The sequence below is a fragment of the Telopea speciosissima genome, chromosome 9 (assembly GCF_018873765.1).
Source record: "Telopea speciosissima isolate NSW1024214 ecotype Mountain lineage chromosome 9, Tspe_v1, whole genome shotgun sequence".
Taxonomy (NCBI): domain Eukaryota; kingdom Viridiplantae; phylum Streptophyta; class Magnoliopsida; order Proteales; family Proteaceae; genus Telopea; species Telopea speciosissima.
This window is the reverse complement of record NC_057924.1, coordinates 51,282,344-51,302,062: the sequence shown is the minus strand read 5'-3', so window position 1 is coordinate 51,302,062 and position 19,719 is coordinate 51,282,344. Positions and strand designations below refer to the sequence as shown.

General features: G+C 38.1%; 2 protein-coding genes and 1 long non-coding RNA gene across 6 annotated transcripts in view; 2 read left to right on the top strand and 1 right to left on the bottom strand.

Annotated features, from left to right (window-relative positions):
* LOC122640753 overlaps nt 1-12,812 on the bottom strand; it is a 31,755-nt gene extending 18,943 nt beyond the window's left edge. Inside the window, exon 1 of the long non-coding RNA XR_006329742.1 lies at nt 12,629-12,812. This is a non-coding gene — a long non-coding RNA (uncharacterized LOC122640753). The remainder of the gene's footprint in view (nt 1-12,628) is intronic.
* Nucleotides 1-15,105, top strand: part of LOC122640748 (putative adenylate cyclase regulatory protein) — a 33,527-nt gene extending 18,422 nt beyond the window's left edge. Inside the window, exon 6 of the mRNA XM_043833991.1 lies at nt 14,857-15,105. The gene's annotated coding sequence lies outside the window, so the exon portion shown is untranslated. The remainder of the gene's footprint in view (nt 1-14,856) is intronic.
* Nucleotides 1-19,719, top strand: part of LOC122640749 (disease resistance protein RUN1-like) — a 49,390-nt gene that overhangs the window by 29,321 nt on the left and 350 nt on the right. For 2 of the 4 annotated variants that reach the window (XM_043833994.1, XM_043833993.1), the window contains 2 exons: nt 16,745-16,844; nt 19,472-19,541. The gene's annotated coding sequence lies outside the window, so the exon portion shown is untranslated. Of the gene's footprint in view, nt 1-16,670; nt 16,915-17,228; nt 17,312-19,471; nt 19,542-19,719 lie in introns of those variants that run through there. The other 2 variants (XM_043833995.1, XR_006329740.1) reach the window with 2 other exon arrangements.

Genomic DNA, 19,719 nt, shown 5'->3' with positions numbered 1-19,719 from the left:
CCTATGACTATTACGGTCAGTCAAGCCGTGGACGATGCAAATTCTGTGAATGCAGCCAAAAGTTGCCTTTCATTTTCAAAGTGTGGGGCACATGCTCCTCTACTTTTCAAAAAGCACAAGGAACCTTTGTAAGTAACGCCCGTAGGTTATTAATTATTACAGAAGAAGATGTGTGAATGCAAGCGAAAGTTTCCTTCTATTTTCAAATTGTCAGGCATGAGCTCCTCTACTTTTCAGAAAGCACAAGGAATCTTTGTAAGTAAAGTCCCAGTTGATATGGAAAAACGAATCGAGGTATGAGCTGGATATCATTAATCACCCTTGTGATTTTATTATTACTTTAAAGACCACATAGAATGTGATGTGGGTAGAGATTTAGGTTAATTTCATTATAAGAGTAAACAAGGAAAAGAAAGAGAGGTTCAACAACCAACCATCTCTGCAACTACTGTAATTTCATGGCTTCATCATCAGGGACTAATATTAGATCTTCATCTGCTTTCTCACGTCTTCCTTCTTCTTATGACGTGTTTATTAATTTCAGAGGTCAAGATACTTGCACAAACTTTGTCAGTTTGCTTTACAATGCTCTAATAAAAGATGGAATCAATGCCTACAGAGATAGCGAAGAACTCTTGGAAGGAGAAGAGATTTCCCCCTCTCTTCAAAGAGCAATCCGAAGATCTGAAATCTCGATTCCTGTTTTCTGTAAAAATTACGCAGATAGCAAATATTGTCTCTTGGAACTTGCTGAGATTTGGGAGTGCCATTTATCCGAAGGTCAAACCATTCTACCTGTATTCATTGATGTTGAACCACGGGATGTTCGACATCAGACCGGAAGTTTTGAGGTTCCATTTCAGGAACACCAGAGCAAGTATAACTCTGATGACGTAGGGAGTTGGAAGAAAGCTCTGAAAGGGGTTGGGAATCTAAAGGGATGGACTCTCAAGGGGGACTCAACCATTGAGTAAGTGAATTTACCCTTCTCACAAACTTATTATTTCTAACCTAACTAGTCTTTACTCTTTATATGTAGCATATTTTTAACCGAATGCTCTATCTTCTATCTTCTTCCTCTTTAAGATTGGTTGGATGTATCAAATAGGTATATATACATATGATATCAGCTGTTGACGACTGAAAAATGTATCTGTATTCAGATTTCGGATACATATTAAAATATGAAAGTTGTATATGTAATTTAGAAAACTCTGGTTCTCCCGCTCTAAGTTCGTGCCTGACTAAGGTTAGCTCAGTCCTGCATGTGTGAGCTTTGCTAAGGAGGTCGACCTGTGTTTGGGTTAGGGTACACACCCAGGCACAACACTGGTTAGTCTTGCTTCTCTTTGTTTTTTTTAAACTTTTGATTCCACTCATATCAATCCTTTTGTTTCCCCCTCCCTCCTCACCTTCCCCTCCATGGTTCTAAGTATCAGTATCGGATTGTCCATATCAATCGATTTGTACCGATTTTGCACCTTGCTAATCTAGATACCGTGCCAATAATGTATCAGTGATACATTATGAACAAGGGCTAAAAAGGAGAATCAAAGGTAAATTTGTTCGATATGGCCAATCCTTACCGAAACCGATTGAATACTGTATTGGTTTCCGAGTTGATCAATACCCATTCAGATATGGTGAACTAAAACAATGTTCCCCTCCGACCTCCCTCCTCTAGTGAATACTTACAAACTAATGTGCTTTGAAATGCAGAATTAGTGAATTACCTATCTATGCAAAGAGGAAGTCTTAATTTTTTTGGCTCATGGGTCTTGAGTCAGAAACCTAGGTGGCTAACGCCCTACTTTATTTCAGATCGACCATAAGTCTATTTCCATTAAAACTCATGGGTTAGCATATATTCTTTTAAGCCACAATCATTAGACTATTCTCTTGGGTCATGGATTTGAGGTTCCAAGTACATTGGAGTTTGATTTAACCACTTTAATTTTGACTTGGACCTAGGCTCTCTTTGGTATCATTTTTTTTTTTCATTTTCATTTTTTCTTGTGTTTGGTATCAATTTTGAAACTTCTTATTATTTAAAATAAATGAAAACACCTCCAAAATGATAATAGAAATATGGTCAAAAACAGCTTTTCCTTCATTTTTTCGCTCTTTAGTGAGGACGTGCTCATAAGACCCAAATATGAGAGAGTACATTAGACATTTGGCTGTTAAAATAGAAAGGCAAGTTTCTTCTTCTTCTTCTTGCAATGAGGAGCTGGGTAGCTAGCAGCTCTCCTCTTCGAGACAGAGGAGCTCAAGCCTCGCCCGAGCCGAGGAGAAAACCAGCTTCTTCTCCTCTTCTTCTTCTTCTTTTCCACTTTACTTCTAATTTATTTTGCTTAACTCCAGTCACGACTAACCAGCAGCAACATACCATCCCCTGCTGTTTTCTTTCTCTGGTTCTTCCCCATTGTGAGCTCCATTTCTTCTTTCCATTTCCCATGAATCCCTGAAACCCGTCCTTCCATTTCGTTTTTATTTTTTTGATTCTCCTTTCGATCACTTGGAACCATTCACCACAACCCACTTCCTCTTCCAAAAACCATCTTCCATAACCCACCTGAAACCACAGTTCCTGCTCCATTTGTAAACTTCTTCTGAATAATCTATTTCCTTATTCCTCTTCTATTTGTTTTCTTCTTTTCCCCAACTAAAATTCCAGCTCCCATCTTCTATAACCGAATCCTAGTCTTGGTTCATTAGGCTCGATTGTAATTTTTGGTGAAGGATTCTGCAGATACTCCATCTCCGATCACACCTGGCACAGTCAGAAAAATCCACGTTTATGCTGCTATAGATTACGTTGGAGAACTTGTATTTGGTTTTGTTTTTATTTTATTATTCCTTTCATTTATTAATCTTCATGTAATGGTTTGAAATTAAATCCCACATTCTGTTTGTTCGATTTGTTCTTTCTTTTGTTCGTGATCAGTCGTCGGTAGCTTTGCTCCCGTTGCTGGCTTTACAGCTGGATCATCTGTGCAGGTAACCAACTTCACTCTTCTTTATTTTGTTTAATTTATTTCTGCTTGAACGATTGTTGTTCTATTTTGGTTGTTCTTGCCTCTGATTTGGATGTTACTATTGATGAATTTGAAGATCGATCTCCTTCCCTATGTCATCCAAAAGGATTACCGGTGGGCAGAGGTAGAAGACTGAAATTCAGTAACTCAGATCGGAGAGAAGAGAATGAGTACACTTGATTATCTCTGTGAATTTTTGCAGAAGATCGGAAATAATTCTTCCACAACTCAAAGATGAAGGTGGCGAATATTCCCTCTCCTGTCTCAACTCTCTCTGTTGTTCTCTCTTTCTCTCTTTCTATCTTCCCAAATGAAGTTTTTGAAGTTAATGTACGAAGCAACTACACTCATTTCTCTCTCTTTCTGTCTCTTTAATGTCTAAAGAGCTCTCTCTATCTCTCTCTCTCTCTTTATGTATAAGCTTCTCTGGTCGGAAGCTGGTGGGACAATCATGTATTGGAAAAACCTTGGGTTTTGTGAAACCCGAATCCATCTCCATACAAGGATCTATAACACGATTGAATAAAATAATAGAAAAATAAAGTGTATCTGTCACCCACGTATGTTGGCGATGAACAATAACAAGGAAAAGCTCCAAAGCTTGATTCGTCCTTGAACAATAATTGATGACCACCTCCTTTAGGAGAGACTCCCTCGGTTTGGATCTTCCACAGCCTTCTCCTCCCATTTTGGCTTCCTTTCTTTTGAGAAGAATAGAGAATGAGACTAAGAGGCTGCAAGGACCATATCCATGTATTTATAATAAATACAAACCCTAATCCTATCCACCCTCACAATGGAAAAGACTAGTATACCCCCAATATCCTTAAAACTATTCCCAAGCAGGGTTTATGCCTATGGACTCACACCAATAGGTATGGCATAATTAATTAAACCCATAGAAAATCCTAACAATCTCCCACATGTGCTACATTAATTATACTCACTTCCCTACTGGCTTGGCCAGTGAGTCACACTGCAAATAATAGTTTTGAATCCTTGATTCAGTCAACAAATCGACTCATATCGGACAACAGCAGAAGATACACCTCAATATACGATGCATAACTTTCTTTCAATTGCAAATACAAGTCCATCTGTTAACCAGAATCGCATTATAAAATAAAACCGTGACAGCTACCATACGATTACAACATTGTTGTCACGCCCTTAACATGTCATTTCTTTGACGTTAACCAACATTGGGCAAACCGCCACAACCTTGTTAACATCTAACGTTGGCAATTTCCACTTAACCTTGACATGTCAAACAATCAACACAACAATGTGAAAACAAAACACATTCCAATAAATATCGATGCTTAATAAAACAAGTTTTAACATACTAGTTAAGCAAATAAAACATGCTCCCACTGAACTTTCACTGATTAACCAAAATAAGCAATGTATCACCTAAAAGAAAGTAAATAGTCCAAACTATAGGAAATAGTTCAAAATAAATGTCTAAAACTTTGAGTTCACATTCAGCCTTGCTGGAGATTTTTCTGACCAGATGCTCCAGTACCCTTCTTCTTTTCCAGCCATGCCTTGCGAGCATTGCAATCCCTTTTGATGTGCCCATTCTTTCTGCACCAGTAGCACTCTATGTCATTCCTGTTGTCCTTGTCAAAAGTTCTGTTCTTTCTCTTATCAGTCTTATGAAAACCATTGCCAGACGCTCCCTTGTTCTCAGTCAGGTTCGTGCTTTCTACTATGTTCTTTTTTAATATTCCTTCATCCTGTGTTACAACATTGATAAGTTCACTCAGTGTCCATGTTTCCCTTAACGCATTGTATGTAGTATATAAAGCCTTGTAATCCTCTGGCAAAGAGTTGAGAGCTAGGGTGACTAAAAAATCATCATCAAACTTGATGCCTAATTCCTTGATCTTGTTACCTGTTGTTACCTTTCCTAGTATGTGTTCCCTCACGCTACCATTCCCTTCAAACTTTGCTCCTGTAAGCTTGGTCATCAGATTTCCTACCTCTGATTTCTTGGTTTCCTCAAACGTAGACTTCACAGTTGCCAAACAATCCTCTGCAAGAGTATGAGATCCTATGCTGCTACACATTTCCTCAGGTATGGAATGCTCAATTAATGCCAAACTTTTCCTGTTCGCATCTTCCCAGTGTTTGAAATTAGTTTTATCTTCAGCAGTACTGGATGCAATAAGGTCAGCCTGCTTATCCACCCACAAACAGAGGTCCAAATCCATAAGCCCCAAAACAAGTTTTAACTCCTCAAGCCATTTCTTATAGTTTTCCCCAGAGAGGACAGGGACATAATTCAAAAATTGAGGTTGAAAACCATCCTGGTGATAACATTTAAAGCAAATAAATGAACATCACAACAATCAATTAGCAAACACTTTGATGTGGTACACCCACACCTAATAAACCTTGCCAGTAACAAAACTAGTTAAACAAGAGTTTCAACCGCACTACATTCTCAACTTTTGGGTTGATGGAATGCACTGGTCCTCTTACTGCAACTACCGCGAGAAGGCAATGACGTTCGAAAATCTCCTCCACCTTTGAGTGATAAGAAACCCCTAGGCGGCCTCTCAATTTCTTGTGCTTTACCTTTAACTTTGACAACGTCACCTTTGGGTTAACGTTATCTACTTTGCTGCTATGGTAATTTTGATCATAAGACCTTGAATTACAAGACATTATAATAGAATTAAGCATGCTACTTTAGTGGGTCTTGCATAACTATACCATAATATCATGTAATCCAACTTTGCAGCTAATATGTGTGGGATTATAGTAAAAAGTAATGCACTTAAAGATCATTATGTATCATAAAATGCCTGGCTTCAATTCCATTAACAAATAATAATTGACCTAAACATGCATTTAAGGTTTGTAGAAAAACGTAAAAAATACCAAAACTGTGGTCTCTAATTTTCCAACATATGCCAAAATGCATATCAAAACGAAGAGCACGAAAAAATAGACGTCCTAGAAAACATCGCACCTCAAAATTCACCAAACGAACCCACACGGGCCTCTGGAAGTTTCTGTATCTAAAGAGCAAACCAAACCGGTTCAATTTGAATAGAACCGGACAAACCGAATTGGGTCTCCAGGTCACAAAATCGGGTTATAGGTGCAAAATTCATGTCTTGGGTCGGGTCAGTTGACTGGATCGGGTCGACTTTGACCAGGTTATAGAATCTTTGACCTGGGTTGAGAATCTTTGACCTGGTCTAGTTGACCGGGTCTGGGTATCTTTGACCTGGGTCGGGTCCCTCTTTGACCGGATCAAACATGACCCGTAAGTCATAGTGGCACGTTCGACCGTCGGCAGCGGCAATCCACCCACCAAAACGATTGTCTCACTGAGCCCTTCATTCTAGTATAAAACTTTTTAAGTTTCACCGGTGAAAAATTCCAATAGCGACCAAAACAAGTACGGGTTCGCCCGAAAAAATTCAAAAAAAAAATTGTTCTTCGTTGTTAAAATCGATTCAAGTATTCAAACAAACAACCAATCGATTCTAGGTCTGTATGGATGGCTTTGATACCACTTGCTGGAAAAACCTTGGGTTTTGTGAAATACGAAACCATCTTCATTCAGAGATCTAGAACACGATTGAATAAAAGAACAAGAAATAAAGTGTACTTGTCATCCACGTATGTTAGCGGAGAACTTTAACAAGGAAAAGCTTCAAAGCTTGATTCGTCCTCGAACAATAATTGATGACCACCTCCTTTAGGAGAGACTCTCTCGGTTTGGATCTTCCACAGTATTCTCCTCCCACTTTGGCTCCCTTTCTTGTGAGAAGAATAGAGAATGAGAATAGGTATGGCATAATTAATTTAGCCCACAGAAAATCCTAACATCATGGTCTCTACAGCCGCTGCTACCTCAACTCTAAAGACGACGTCAGAGTAATTATTCACTAATTAAGCAATTTTATTCTCCAGAATTCTCTTTATTTACTGTTTAGAGTTTATTTAGGAAAGAAGATAGGTGATGAGAGAATTTCTTCACTGATTTGTTCAAAAATGTAATAAAAATTATTTACTCAAAGGTAGTTACCAAACTTATTTTCCATTCTATAATCTATTATGTTTAGTAGTTACCAAACAGTTTTTATGTTTTGATAAAAATGGTTTTTAGTAATGATTTTTTTTTTAAGTAGGACAAAATGAAAATGAAAAAATGATACCAAAGAGGGCCTTAATTGACGTAACAATTTCTCATTTTTCAAAGAAAACCCCCAAACAAAAGGACTTTTCAAAAATTTAATTCAAACTAGGACGGGATGTCCATAATAGGCCAAGGATCAAGGCCTAAAACCTAGAATTTTAGATGAAGCTATCTCTACAATAACCCTAATTTATACTTCATATGTTCACCAAGTGACTGAATTTGATTGGGAACAATAAAATATTGTGAATCATAGAAACTTTTAGTAAAACCAAAGTTTTAAAAAGGAGTATTAAATACGGGATATAAAAGTCAAATGTTAACTTGCAACAAGAGCCTAAGTTTGTAGGCGTAGCAAGCAATTATGATTAATATGGGAAGTAGTTTTCTGTCTGAGAGTGTGACCAACACTCCTATGTATCTATCTTTCTCCTCCTCAAAACAAGAAGGTAGAGGTGTCTTTTCATATTGGGAGGAGAGAGATAAACTCATGGAGGTGCTGGTGTAGGCCACACTCTCGGACAGAGTTCGTTTTCCCAAAAAAATATTTTCACATTGAAGAGAAACCTTTTTTTTTGTATAAATGGAGCTTGTATTAGATATAATTCGAGAATAAAATTCCAGTCAGATATATCTTTTCCCATTAGCATCATTCTGTAGGAGTACAAAAAGAGCTTCAGGGAGAGAGTCTATACAAAGAGAGACCTCCTGATCGGAATGCAAGAAATCCGCCAGGAAATCAGCACAACTATTAGTTTCACGAACATGGTGAGCAAATGAGCAACTATGAAATGAATCCCGAAGATCAACCAACCCAAACAAAACCATTCTATTTTTAGTAGCCCAATCCAAAGCGGCACGACGTTTACCAGGGTCATTCATCCCCCTTATATTCCACACTCCAAACTCATTCATTTAGACTTTGGAGAAGGGGAGCGATGCACTAGGTTGCTCCGACCCGGGCTCTTATCGAGTTCACGAATTGTCGATTCCGCAACATCACAAGACACACCAGAATTCAAGGCCAACTCTTCACTTTGCAATACTTCAAACCTGTTGCGAGTATTGGACGATGGAGCCATGTGAGTAGGCTTGATTCCAGAAGTAGGAGTAGGAAAAGCCTGAGCATGAGGACTAGCAACCAATTCCGTGCCAGATGGCTCCAAAGCAGCCACGTCAAAAGAAGTAGTTTTTCCTCCAGAAAAAACTAATGGACTCTTCCCACAATCTCCATCATTCACCACATGCTTGTTAGAAGCCCCAGTAATTTTCTTCCCTTTTGCCACTTCATTAATAACCAACGCACTATGCCTATTGGGAGGTTTTATGGAAGTGAACTTATCCACAATAGTTGCAACTGTTTAGGGGGAAGCCATGTCATGTGCCGGAGCAGCCTTACCACGAGGTGGAGCAGAGGTGAATTTCGGTGGCAGGGAACGCTTCCCACGAGAGTGTCAACAATTGGAAGTCTGCCATTGATTGTCTACTAGCATTGCATCACCTTTTTGCTCACCCTGTGGAGCAAAAGGCACTATAACCCTTGGACAAGACATATCGGAATGTCCGTAAATTCTACAAGTAGAACACAATGGAAGGATCCAATCATACTCAACTGGCTGTTCCACTACAGTTCCATCATCAGGACCAATAGGGATAGATGCAAGTAAGCCATCTGTAGCTTTAATGGACACACATACTCGTGCAAAAGAGAGTTGTTCCCGTTGCAAGATTCTTCGATCTGCACATATAGGTCGTCCAAGTACACTAGCAGTACGTCCCAAGGAGGTAACCCCCAAGAATTACAAGTTAAGGCCATATAGCATAACCCAAAGAGGAAGTTCAATTTCCTCCTTGGTAAGAGAAACCTCTGGTGTCCATGGCCCAAACCAAAGGCCGAGAACCCAACGACCAAGGCACTTCATCCAAGATTTGATGACTCAACTTTGTCCCCTGGAAATCAAAAATAAATATCCCACTTTCAAAACCAAATACTTCCACCACACCTACATGAGCACATTTCTCCTTCACAAACCTTTGCATTGAAGAGAAAAGAAGGCTTTGGACAAAAAACACATCCAACTAATGCTAATTCCTACCTATCCTTCTTTGTTGCAATCTAATCATTGTTACAACGTGCAATTTTCTTGCCATCCAACACAAATGGCTCAAAGAAAGAAAAGTCATCAGCACCATCTCTTACCGACCACCCAGGAAAAGACTCACCCAAGAACGCTGCTGGCCACTCCCTACACCATTAACACCATTAATAGGAGGGGAGGAGATCGCACTGGGTGCAATCGGAGTAGGCACACCGGTGACCATGAACGTGAGAAAACAGAACAGAAAATGTTCCAAAGAAAATCACCAGAGCCCCAACCCACTTACATCTTATTCCATTGAAGAGAAATTTTCCTTTGTATTTTAATATTAAGCCACTAGAGTAATAGACCTATCATGCAATGAGAAAAGGCAAAAGCCTACAAGGACTGGAACCCTGAAACAAAAGCTAAAACGCTGAAAACATTCAGGCATGAGACTAAACCAAACAAGACAATCAAGGCGGTCTAGAGTTGTAGAAGCCTAATATATCTCCCTGCAGCTTCATCTTACACAGGTGAGAGAGAGCAGAACTATTCCAAAATGTGGTGGAGTCCTCAATATCATGACCTTCTTTGGCAAGTTGATCAGCTAGAGAGTTTCCCTGTCTAAATGTGTGAAGAATGCGCAGATTAGGAGGCATAAGAGAAAGGCAATCCCGGATAATGTAAGAGATGTTCCAGGGAGAGCTTCTGACGTCTGTTAATGCATGAACCAGAAGAAGAGAATCGCATTCAAGAGAGTTTCCACTAGATGTACGCTTAGCAGTGGACACATGTACCACCATCTTTTAAGGCAAACAAGGAGCATTCTTGGAAACAAAAAAGGACATATGCCTGCTGATGAGCATACATGCAGCGGAGCCATGCTTCATGATAATCCATACTCATAAATAATTGACTTGAATGATTACTACTTCCAAAAAGGAAGTTAATTACTATCAAATTACCCTTTCTTCAGATAGCTTGTTCTCTGACTTTTATCAAATTAGAACTATGGGGTTCCAATAATACCACATTTAGGTTTTCAAAACAAACTAAGTTTAAACAATTTATAATGTGATACATATTATATTACAATATAATCTATTGTTGGCATCCTATCTTTGTTCTTTAAACCAGTGTTGTTTGGTCCACCAAAGATTGATGTAGTTTCCTTTCTACATATGGAGCAACAAGGTATCAATTTTGTTCCTTGTTATGATTTGGTATGCATTATTTGATGATATTATGGCTTAGTTGTGAGACAAATGTGAACAGTATAAAATCCCAGCCCCTTTAACAAAAAAAAAAAAAAAGTAACACCAGCCCACCATTACCTCTACTTTGTACACAAGGTTGGATTTCTCAATTTGTATCCATAATTGTCATTATTTGTTGTTACCATCAATAATTTTGTTTCTCTATTCCATCTAGAAGTTGAGGAATCTCTTATTTTTTGTATTAGAGATTTACACATCGTTACTTATTATTGTGATTTATTCTTTAACATGAGAAATTGCAGGGATCAATCACATTTAGTTGAGATAATTGTTCAAAGGGCTTTGAGAGAAGTAAATAAAATCCCCTTGGATGAATGTAAACACCAGGTTGGAATAGATTCCCACATTGATAAACTACTTCCTATGTTAGATATTGGTTCCAATGATGTAATATTTGTGGCAATATGTGGCATGGGCGGTCTTGGAAAGACAGCTATTGCAAAGACAGTTTATAATTGCATCTTTAGGAGCTTTAATGGAAGTAGCTTTCTTACAGACGTGAGAGAAGAAGCTTCACAAGGAAATAAGGGTTTAGTTTCTTTGCAGAAGCGACTTCTTGAAGATATCTTGGAAAGGGACCATGACGTGAGCATTGTTTCTAAAGGATCAAAATTGATAGAAAAACTACTTAATCGAAAAAAAGTTCTTCTTATTCTTGATGATGTGGATGATCATGTACAACTTGATGTATTGGCTGGTGGAATCAATTGGTTTGGTCAAGGAAGCAGGGTCATCATAACAACTAGAGATGACAATTGTTTGAATGTACATAAAGCTGATAAAGATATTAAAATATATAGGCCTGAAGAACTAAATGCTGAGAATTCTCTTCAACTCTTTAGTTGGCATGCCTTTTCAATGAGCATACCTCCTGAAAATTTTAAGGAGCTTTCATGTGAAGTTGTGCAACATGCTGGTGGGTTACCCCTAACCTTAGAGGTGTTGGGTTCTTGTCTATGTGAAAAAAGTAAAGAAGAATGGGAAGATGCATTAGAAGGATTGAAAGATATCCTTGATGACATGGACTCTAGAATGTCGATAAGAAGCTATGATGACAAGGTCTTTGCAAGGTTGATGATAAGTTACAATAAACTAAGTCACGAAGCAAAAATCATATTTCTTGATATTGCATGCTATTTCATTGGATGGAAAGTAGAAAAAGTAATTCCAATATGGGAAGCTTGTGAGTTGTGTCCAAGATTAGCCTTAAAAGAACTAAGTCAAAAGCACCTCTTAAAGATTGATGTTAATCGCAAATTGAGAATGCATGATGAACTTCGATATATGGGAAGGAGAATTGTCTCGAAAGACAGCAATGGAGTTCTTGCCATGCGTAGTAGATTGTGGTCTGCTGATGCGATCTCAAGAGTATTAGAAATATGCAAGGTGAGCGTCATCTTTTTCTTGTTCACTTTTTTATTTAAAATAATTATTGGGTTAATCTTAACACGGGCTGTCAGTATGTGTGATGGTGAAAGATAGGCAGCAAGCACAGATAAGGGTTCAAGTCTAAGCAACCGCATTATGCGAAAATGCAAAGGTTGGGAACAGGACCACTTTTAATCTGCTACCCCTCCGAGGACCGTATGGAAGTAGGTCTAGCACCAGGGATTGCCACTCTTAAACCAATTTGACTCCTCTACTTCCGCCTGCCCCCACTGCAGTGTGCGTCCCACGCACAAACAAGGCAGAATGTACCGCCTTACCCCTGCCCGAGCTCCTTGCTGAGCGGGGGTAAGGTGGTACTTTCTGCCGCGCTTGTGTGTGGGGGCGCATGGCAGTACCGGGCAGGCGGAAGTAGAGGAATCGGATTAGTTTGTTATGATAAATTACTACTAATTACAAGAGAATGAACCAAGTACAATAAATATAAGGAGCGATAAATAAGATTCTACGTCCTTAAATTTTTCTAATGGATATGCATCAAATTTTGTTTACTCGGAAGACTATATTTTTGTTGTAGGAAACTCATAAGGTTGAAGGTATCCTACTTCCAGCTGAAGTGAAGATGGATGAACTAAGCTTTGAAGACTTTGCAAAGATGCCCAATTTAAGATTTCTTGAAGGTGCCACACATTACTCGAGAAACCTCAATGGGGATTTTTCGCATCTTCCTTCTAAATTAAGATGGTTCCGTTGGTGTCACTGCCCTTTGAAAATTCTACCAACCAATTTTTTTCATGAGGAACTAGTTCATCTTGACTTATCATGGAGTACTGCTATCGAACTAGCTTGGAATGACAAACCTCAAAATGAACTAATGGTATAGTACAGTTGTATTTTTATTTTTTTCACTGGTTTTATTATCAAATTTTAAATGAAGAGTTATATTTTATATTAATTTCTTTGTTTGACAGCGGTTTCAAAAATTGAAGGTTCTTATTCTCAGGAGCTGTGAGGCTCTCTCAGACTCTCCCGACTTCTTCTCATGGTTTCCGTGCTTACAAAGATTGGATCTTAGCAGCTGCATATATCTTTTGGAACTGCCAGATAGTATTTGTCAGATGGCTTCTTTGCAAATTCTCATTCTCAATGATTGTAGGTCAATCAAGAAGTTGCCTACGTCCATAGGTAATCTAAAATATTTGGTTGAGCTTTCGGTAAGTGTAACAGGGATTGAAGAACTGCCTGATGGTGTAGGGCAGTTAGAGAAGCTTGAGAAACTAGATGTTTCAGGTTGCAGTAATATGGTGAGGCTACCCAACTCAATGTGTAGAATGAGGAGTTTGACTTACTTTGACATGAAATATACTAAGATTGTAAAATTACCAGATGATTTTTCACAGCTCTCGAGCTTAGAGGTTTTAACAATGGCCATGGTGAAGCTATTTGATCACAAGAGGAAGCTTCAACCACTCCAAATCTCCAAGAGTATTTTTCCTTGTCAACTTCAGGAGCTATATTTGGAAGGCTACATGAACCTTGAATCTCTCCCAGAGCTTCCCTCCAATTTGACTCGTCTGGAAGTTAAGGAGTGTATTTCTCTGCAGATAATTTCAGATCTATCACACTTGAAATTGTTGAAGGAATTATTACTTTGTGATTGCAAATCATTGGTAAGATTACCCGATTTCTCAAACCTTAAAAAATTGAGGAAATTTTGGATTAGCAATTGTAAAAATTTCAAGGAAATTCCCGGCCTCGAAGGAGCAGAATCCTTGAAAGAGTTGAAAGTGGAACGCTGCCCCAAATTAACCGAGTTACCCGATATGTCAAATCTGAAAAAACTGAGGATATTAAGCATTACATATGGTAGGAACCTAGAGGAAATTCACGGTTTTGAAGGAACGGAATCCTTGGAATATTTGAATTTGCAGGGTTGCCAAAAATTAAGAAAGTTACCAGATCTGTCAAATCTGAAAAAACTGAGGATATTATGCATTACACATGATAGGAACCTAGAGGAAATTCACGGGTTTGAAGCAACGGAATCCTTGGAAAAGTTGAGTTTGCAGGGTTGCCAAAAATTAAGAAAGTTTCCAGATTTGTCAAATCTGATGAGTTTGAGGGTATTAAACGTGAGTGGTTGTGAAAATCTAGAGGAAATTCACGGGCTCGAAAGAACAGAATCCTTGGACTACCTTAATGTGGAGGGTTGCCACAAATTAACAGAGTTACTGAATTTGTCTAACCTGAAGAGATTGGTTAGATTACACATCAAATGTGCAAATTTAGAGAATATTAACGGCCTAGAAGGAACAGAATCCTTGAAAGAGTTGAGAGTAAGGGGTTGCCACAAATTAACAGAGTTACCGGATTTGTCAAACCTGAAAAGATTGAGGAGTATATATATTCATGATTGTGTAAATCTTGAGAAAATTCACCGCATCGAAGGAACAGAATCCTTGGAAAAGTTGGAAGTGGAAGATTGCCCCAAATTAACTGAGTTACGGGAATTGTCAAACCTGAAAAGTTTGAGGAGTATATATATTAACGGTTGTGTAAATCTAGAGAAAATTCATCGCTTGGAAGGAGCTGAATCTTTAGAAGTGTTCGTGGGGCAGGGTTGCAACAAATTAACAGAGACAAGGAGAAAGATACATGGGCAGGTACTTTTATGTATCACCAATTAGTTGATTGACTGGATTTTTTTTTTTGGTAACTTTAAATGGAGCTTTTCTATATATGTAGCAACGCTATTATTAAGTAGTAGTAGAGGTAAAGTATCACTAATTAGTTGATTGACTGGATTTTTTTGCCTTCCCTCTTTATACTTTATATGCAGGGAAGACTTCTTGTTGAGAATGTTGGCCAAGGTGATGAGGGAAGTAACTCATCAATTGTTTCTGTTGATGATCAAGGAGGGTCACCAATTCTGTGTGTTGTTTTTGCATTGACATCTAGGAAATGGTTGGGAAAAGGGAAGTTTGTGATTGACGCTTATATCCGTCGGGGAGTAAAAAGGATCTTGTTTAGACATATGATTAGATTTGAGGACGTTGAATTCAGTAAGCGAGATATAATCTACATCCACCATTTCAAAGGCTTTGATTGGTTTGGGTTTCCACTTGAATGCAAAGATGCTATTGAGGTATTAAGTGTAGAGATAGATCAGAAGCCAGATTATATTGGCCTTGTAAGATCTCGGACCTCCCCCCGTGTGAAATTCTGTAAGGTGTTGTTCGAAAACAAGGATTCAGAGCAGCAAATGCCTAACAAAGATTCCAGTGCTAAGTTGGTAGCAGATTTCTTCAGATGGTCAGATGATGATGATGATGGCGAGGACAAAGAGGCTTCATGTGTAGTAGTGACATTAAATGATGGGTCCAACCAACAAAAACTAGACCAACCATCACATGTTCAGGAGAAGGGAAAAACATCTCCATCTGGCAGTAAGGATGAAGAAGAAGAAGAAGAGGAGAGGAACAACAGAGCAGTAGATTTCTTGAGTTGTTTTAGATTTGACTCTGTTTTTGAAGAGGAAGAAGAAGAGATGCTGAGGCCAAGCAAGAGATCTCGTCTCCATTACAACGATGATGAAGCAGCTGGTCCTTCTCTTAGCCAACAACCAAAGATTGAGGATGTTGTTCAAGGAAGTGTTGCTGAAGAGGTGGTGAAGGAAGAAGGTAACGCAGCTGGTTCAGGACCATGCAATCACTTTGTCGCAGTGAAAGCTGTTTGGGATTGTGTTTGCAACAGTTTCAGGACAGAGTTTTATGTGATGAGGTCCCATTCTCTTCTACTGGTCCTTCTCTTCTCTTTCACAACCTTAGTACTTCTATTTTGGTGTCGGAAGTTTTATTCTTCTGACGATGTGTTGCTGGTACCACAACCAAGTAAGTTGAATCTACATACATTTTAATCAAACATTTAATTTGTTCTTATCCCCCTTCCCCCCCCCCCCCCTCCCCACCATCAGCAAAGAAATTCTAACAATCTTATATATTTGTTGATGCACTCAGCTTGATCAATGAGTGACAAACTTCATTTCATGAGCACTGCAAGACCATCCAACTAGTGGGAGGTTACAGAAATCTGTCCCTGTTGCGTTAGCCACTTGTTCCTGATGCATGCTTTTATAGTCTGAAATAATGGTAACCCTATAGTCATATAATATAGTACTCATTTACTCTAGAACTGCAGTATGGCTTGCAGTATGGTCCTTTTTTTATTAATTTTATTGAAGAGAAAAAGAATGCTACCTGGTCGCGTGGCCAGCGTGGCTCCTCAGCCAATACACAAAAACATCTGCCTGCATAGAAAGGCGGAAATCCCGCTCAGGTCGATGCTTGAACATGCGCTCCCATTTGTCAACGTGTTCGTACAAACTCTAGAGGCCCAGGCAGCGGTCTCTCGCCCATTTTTGTTATTATATTTGTGAAAATCATCATCTGTCAAATTTTCAATTTTTTTTGTCCTTCTATGACATTAATATTTTTAAATAACTGCAGGAGACCTTTACCTATCAAGGTTGAAGGCAGTTTTAGGAGTATAGGTATGTAACCATTACAAAGCTGTATTATTTTTAAGAGATTAGAAAAGGGTTATTAATTATTGAAGTTCCTCATCAATAATTAAACTTCTAGTACCTAATCTGTTGAAATTTTCATTATTTCATCCAAGTAATGGAACATGAAAATACATTGGAGATCCTTTCAGAACAATGTCAGTATCATTACACGGAAAAAAGTGTCTATTCTGTTGATGATTTATTACAAACAAATTAATCACCATTTAAACTTCCCACAGAGGATGTGAAGCATATTTCTGTCCTTTTGATGAAGCACAATCAGAGGGAGTGGTGGAAGTGTTTGGTGAAAGGCGACCCTGAAATTTATGTACTCAGAAAGTGGAACCTGAGAACTGTAAACTCTTGGATCTGGACCCTGAAACCAAACAAACCGTGGAAGAAGATGATGGTAATATTCTGGAACTTTATTTCTTTATTTATTTATTCCTTTGTTTGATAGGTAGTTTCCTTTTGTGATAATTTAGGACGATCCCATAAAAAAGTTAGATAATCCCTATCCAGATGGATAACATTTATTCTCACTTTGAATCTAATTATTAGAGGAACTTAGTTTAGATCTCTTTTTTCACGGTATTTCCTTAATTTCTCAATCTTTCTTTATTTTGGATGGCACAAAGTTGCTTGTAGTTCAACTTCTGTATATTTTATCATTTGTATCTGTAACAATTGTATTTGATTTACATGCTGTGCCCTCCCTTGCAGTTTGATCAGCGACAGAAATCCATGGGTCATCCTACAAGCGATGAGATCCAGAAGCAAGAGACTCTCAAGAAATTCATTGCTGAGGTAAAGACAGATACTTCCACAAAAGTGAATTTTCAGCCTTGTTTGGTGAGATTTTTGTTTCATTTCCTGTTGTCAACGCTGGGTTCTGATTTTGCTCTTTGTTCGTAGATGGACTTCTTCTCAAGGGATCTTGAATGCTTGTCTTGACCGCAATTAGTAAGCCAATGGAAGATTGATGGTTCTTAATCAACTCAATATACAGAAATTATTTCTTGGTTGAAATCAATTGTTCATGTATTAACTAGGGTAAGAGTTTCATAAGTTACATAATGAAAAAGTCCTTTCAAACTCAGAACTGTTAAATTACTGAATTTGTTCTGTATTTTAAATCTCCAAAGGCTCAACCGGACCTGAGAAATCTAATGTTAGTGTCAAAATGAATAAAAGCCCTGTGAAGGGATAGGTAGAGTGTTAAGGGAATGAAAGAACAGCAACTCATTGTGCTTTACCTTGGACTCGATGTTCTAATTATAGTTATTGTAGTTCCCCACAATAAACTACTGAATTCTACTGTTTTTTCCTGTCTAATTTTAGTTTTTATAAGTGAATTGATGTGCCTGAACCTAAAGTGTACATGTACTAATGTTAAAGTTGCTTTACCTTGGCAACTTGCATGTTTTTTGCCAACCTCAAACTGCTACTGAGATTTGAAATGACTTAAGTTTCCATTCCTTCTGCTTTCAGATTCCTGCCATCGTTCTTGTTATGTCAACTAAAGACCTATGTTCATAAATAAGGCTAGCTGAATTCTTTCATGTTAGGCTCAGGGCATTGTAGGTTTTTGGGTAAGAGTATCAATAACTGCATTAAATTTTAACAATTCTTTTGAGTAACCTTTGAACATCATTCCTTCTATAACAACAAAGCTCTATATAAGCTTTTCACAAACTAGGGTTCTGGAGCTGTGTAGACCTTCTAATCACAATTCACCTGCTGGAGGTCAATGAATCAATGGTCCATTGGTCTGAAAAAGGCTGGTTGTTTGTTGACTTTCTAACCCTATTTGTATCTAATTTTAGTAACTACTTTATTAATGTAAAACACAGTTGAAGCTTTAATTTCAAGTAACTATAAAGAGTGGATATGACTGGGACTATACTTGCCGCAAGTAATGGATTACTACAGAAAAATTAGAGAAGGAGAAAGAAAAATCTAAACTAAGTTCCACATGATTCTAAGTTGATGGGTTCTTTCTTTCTACAAATCCTGCCCCAATGATTTGGAGTAACTCTGTTGGCTGTCATCAGTCATCACTGCATAGCTTCTTGGTTAATTTGCTTTGTTTGATTTTGCTTACCATGTAAATGTATGGTAATGTACCAACTCCTTCCTGTGCTTCCTTGTTAAGGAGATGTTTTCCATCCAATTTTAGATTGAACAGTCTGTTGTAAGATAGGTGTCTATGTTCTTGTCCATGTGCCCCAACATCCTAAATAGCAAATAATGTGTCACATTTCTTTATCTGTTATTATTAGGATGGCCTCTGTTTCTCAAATTTTTGTCCCGGTGAATAATTAGCAGAGCCAAACAAGGGTGTAATGATTTGGATTTGGAGAAGTATTCCAGAAGACCACCCTTACAAGAGGTTACAGTCACTGTTCCAGTTCCTCCAGGAACCAAATCAAGATTTGTTGCTTATGAGAAGAAGAACCGCCTGAAGGTTGGACTTAAGGATCAACCTCCATAATAGATGTAGGTTTGTGAGATATTTCTTTTATTATATTTTTGCTCATCATCTGTCAAGTAGTGCACCAAATTTTCTATATTTTTGTTCTTCTCTGACATGAATATTTAAATAATTGCAGTGGACCTTTACCAATCTGTCAAGGTTGAAAATAGTTGTTGGAGTATAGTAATGTAACCATTACAAAGCTGTACTATTTTTAAGGGATTAGAGAAGGTGTACTTAGTGATGCCCTACATCAATAATAAACTTCTACAACCTATTTTGTTGAAATTGGCATTAGTTCATCCAAGTAATAACTTTTAAACATCTGTTAAGTTTTGACAGTCAATGGCGCATGAAATATCCTGGAACAAATTAATCACCATTTGAAATTCCAACAGAGGATGCAAATTTTTGTCCCTTTGACGAAGCACAATCAGATGGAATGGTGGAAGTGTTTGGTGAAAGGTGAATCTGAAATTGATACTTGGAGAGGGGAAACTAAGAACAACAAACTCTCTGATCTGGACCCTAAAACCCGATAAACTGTGGAAAAGATGATGGTAACATTCTGGTACTTCACTTTTTTTTTTTTTTTGTTGCTTTGTTTCTTCTGTGGTAATTTTGGATGATGCCATAAATAAATTATGTAACCCCTATCCAGATTGGACACATTAATTCTCACTTTGCTTTTAATTATAGTGCAACTTAGTTTAGAAAATTTTGTTTCATGGTCTTTCC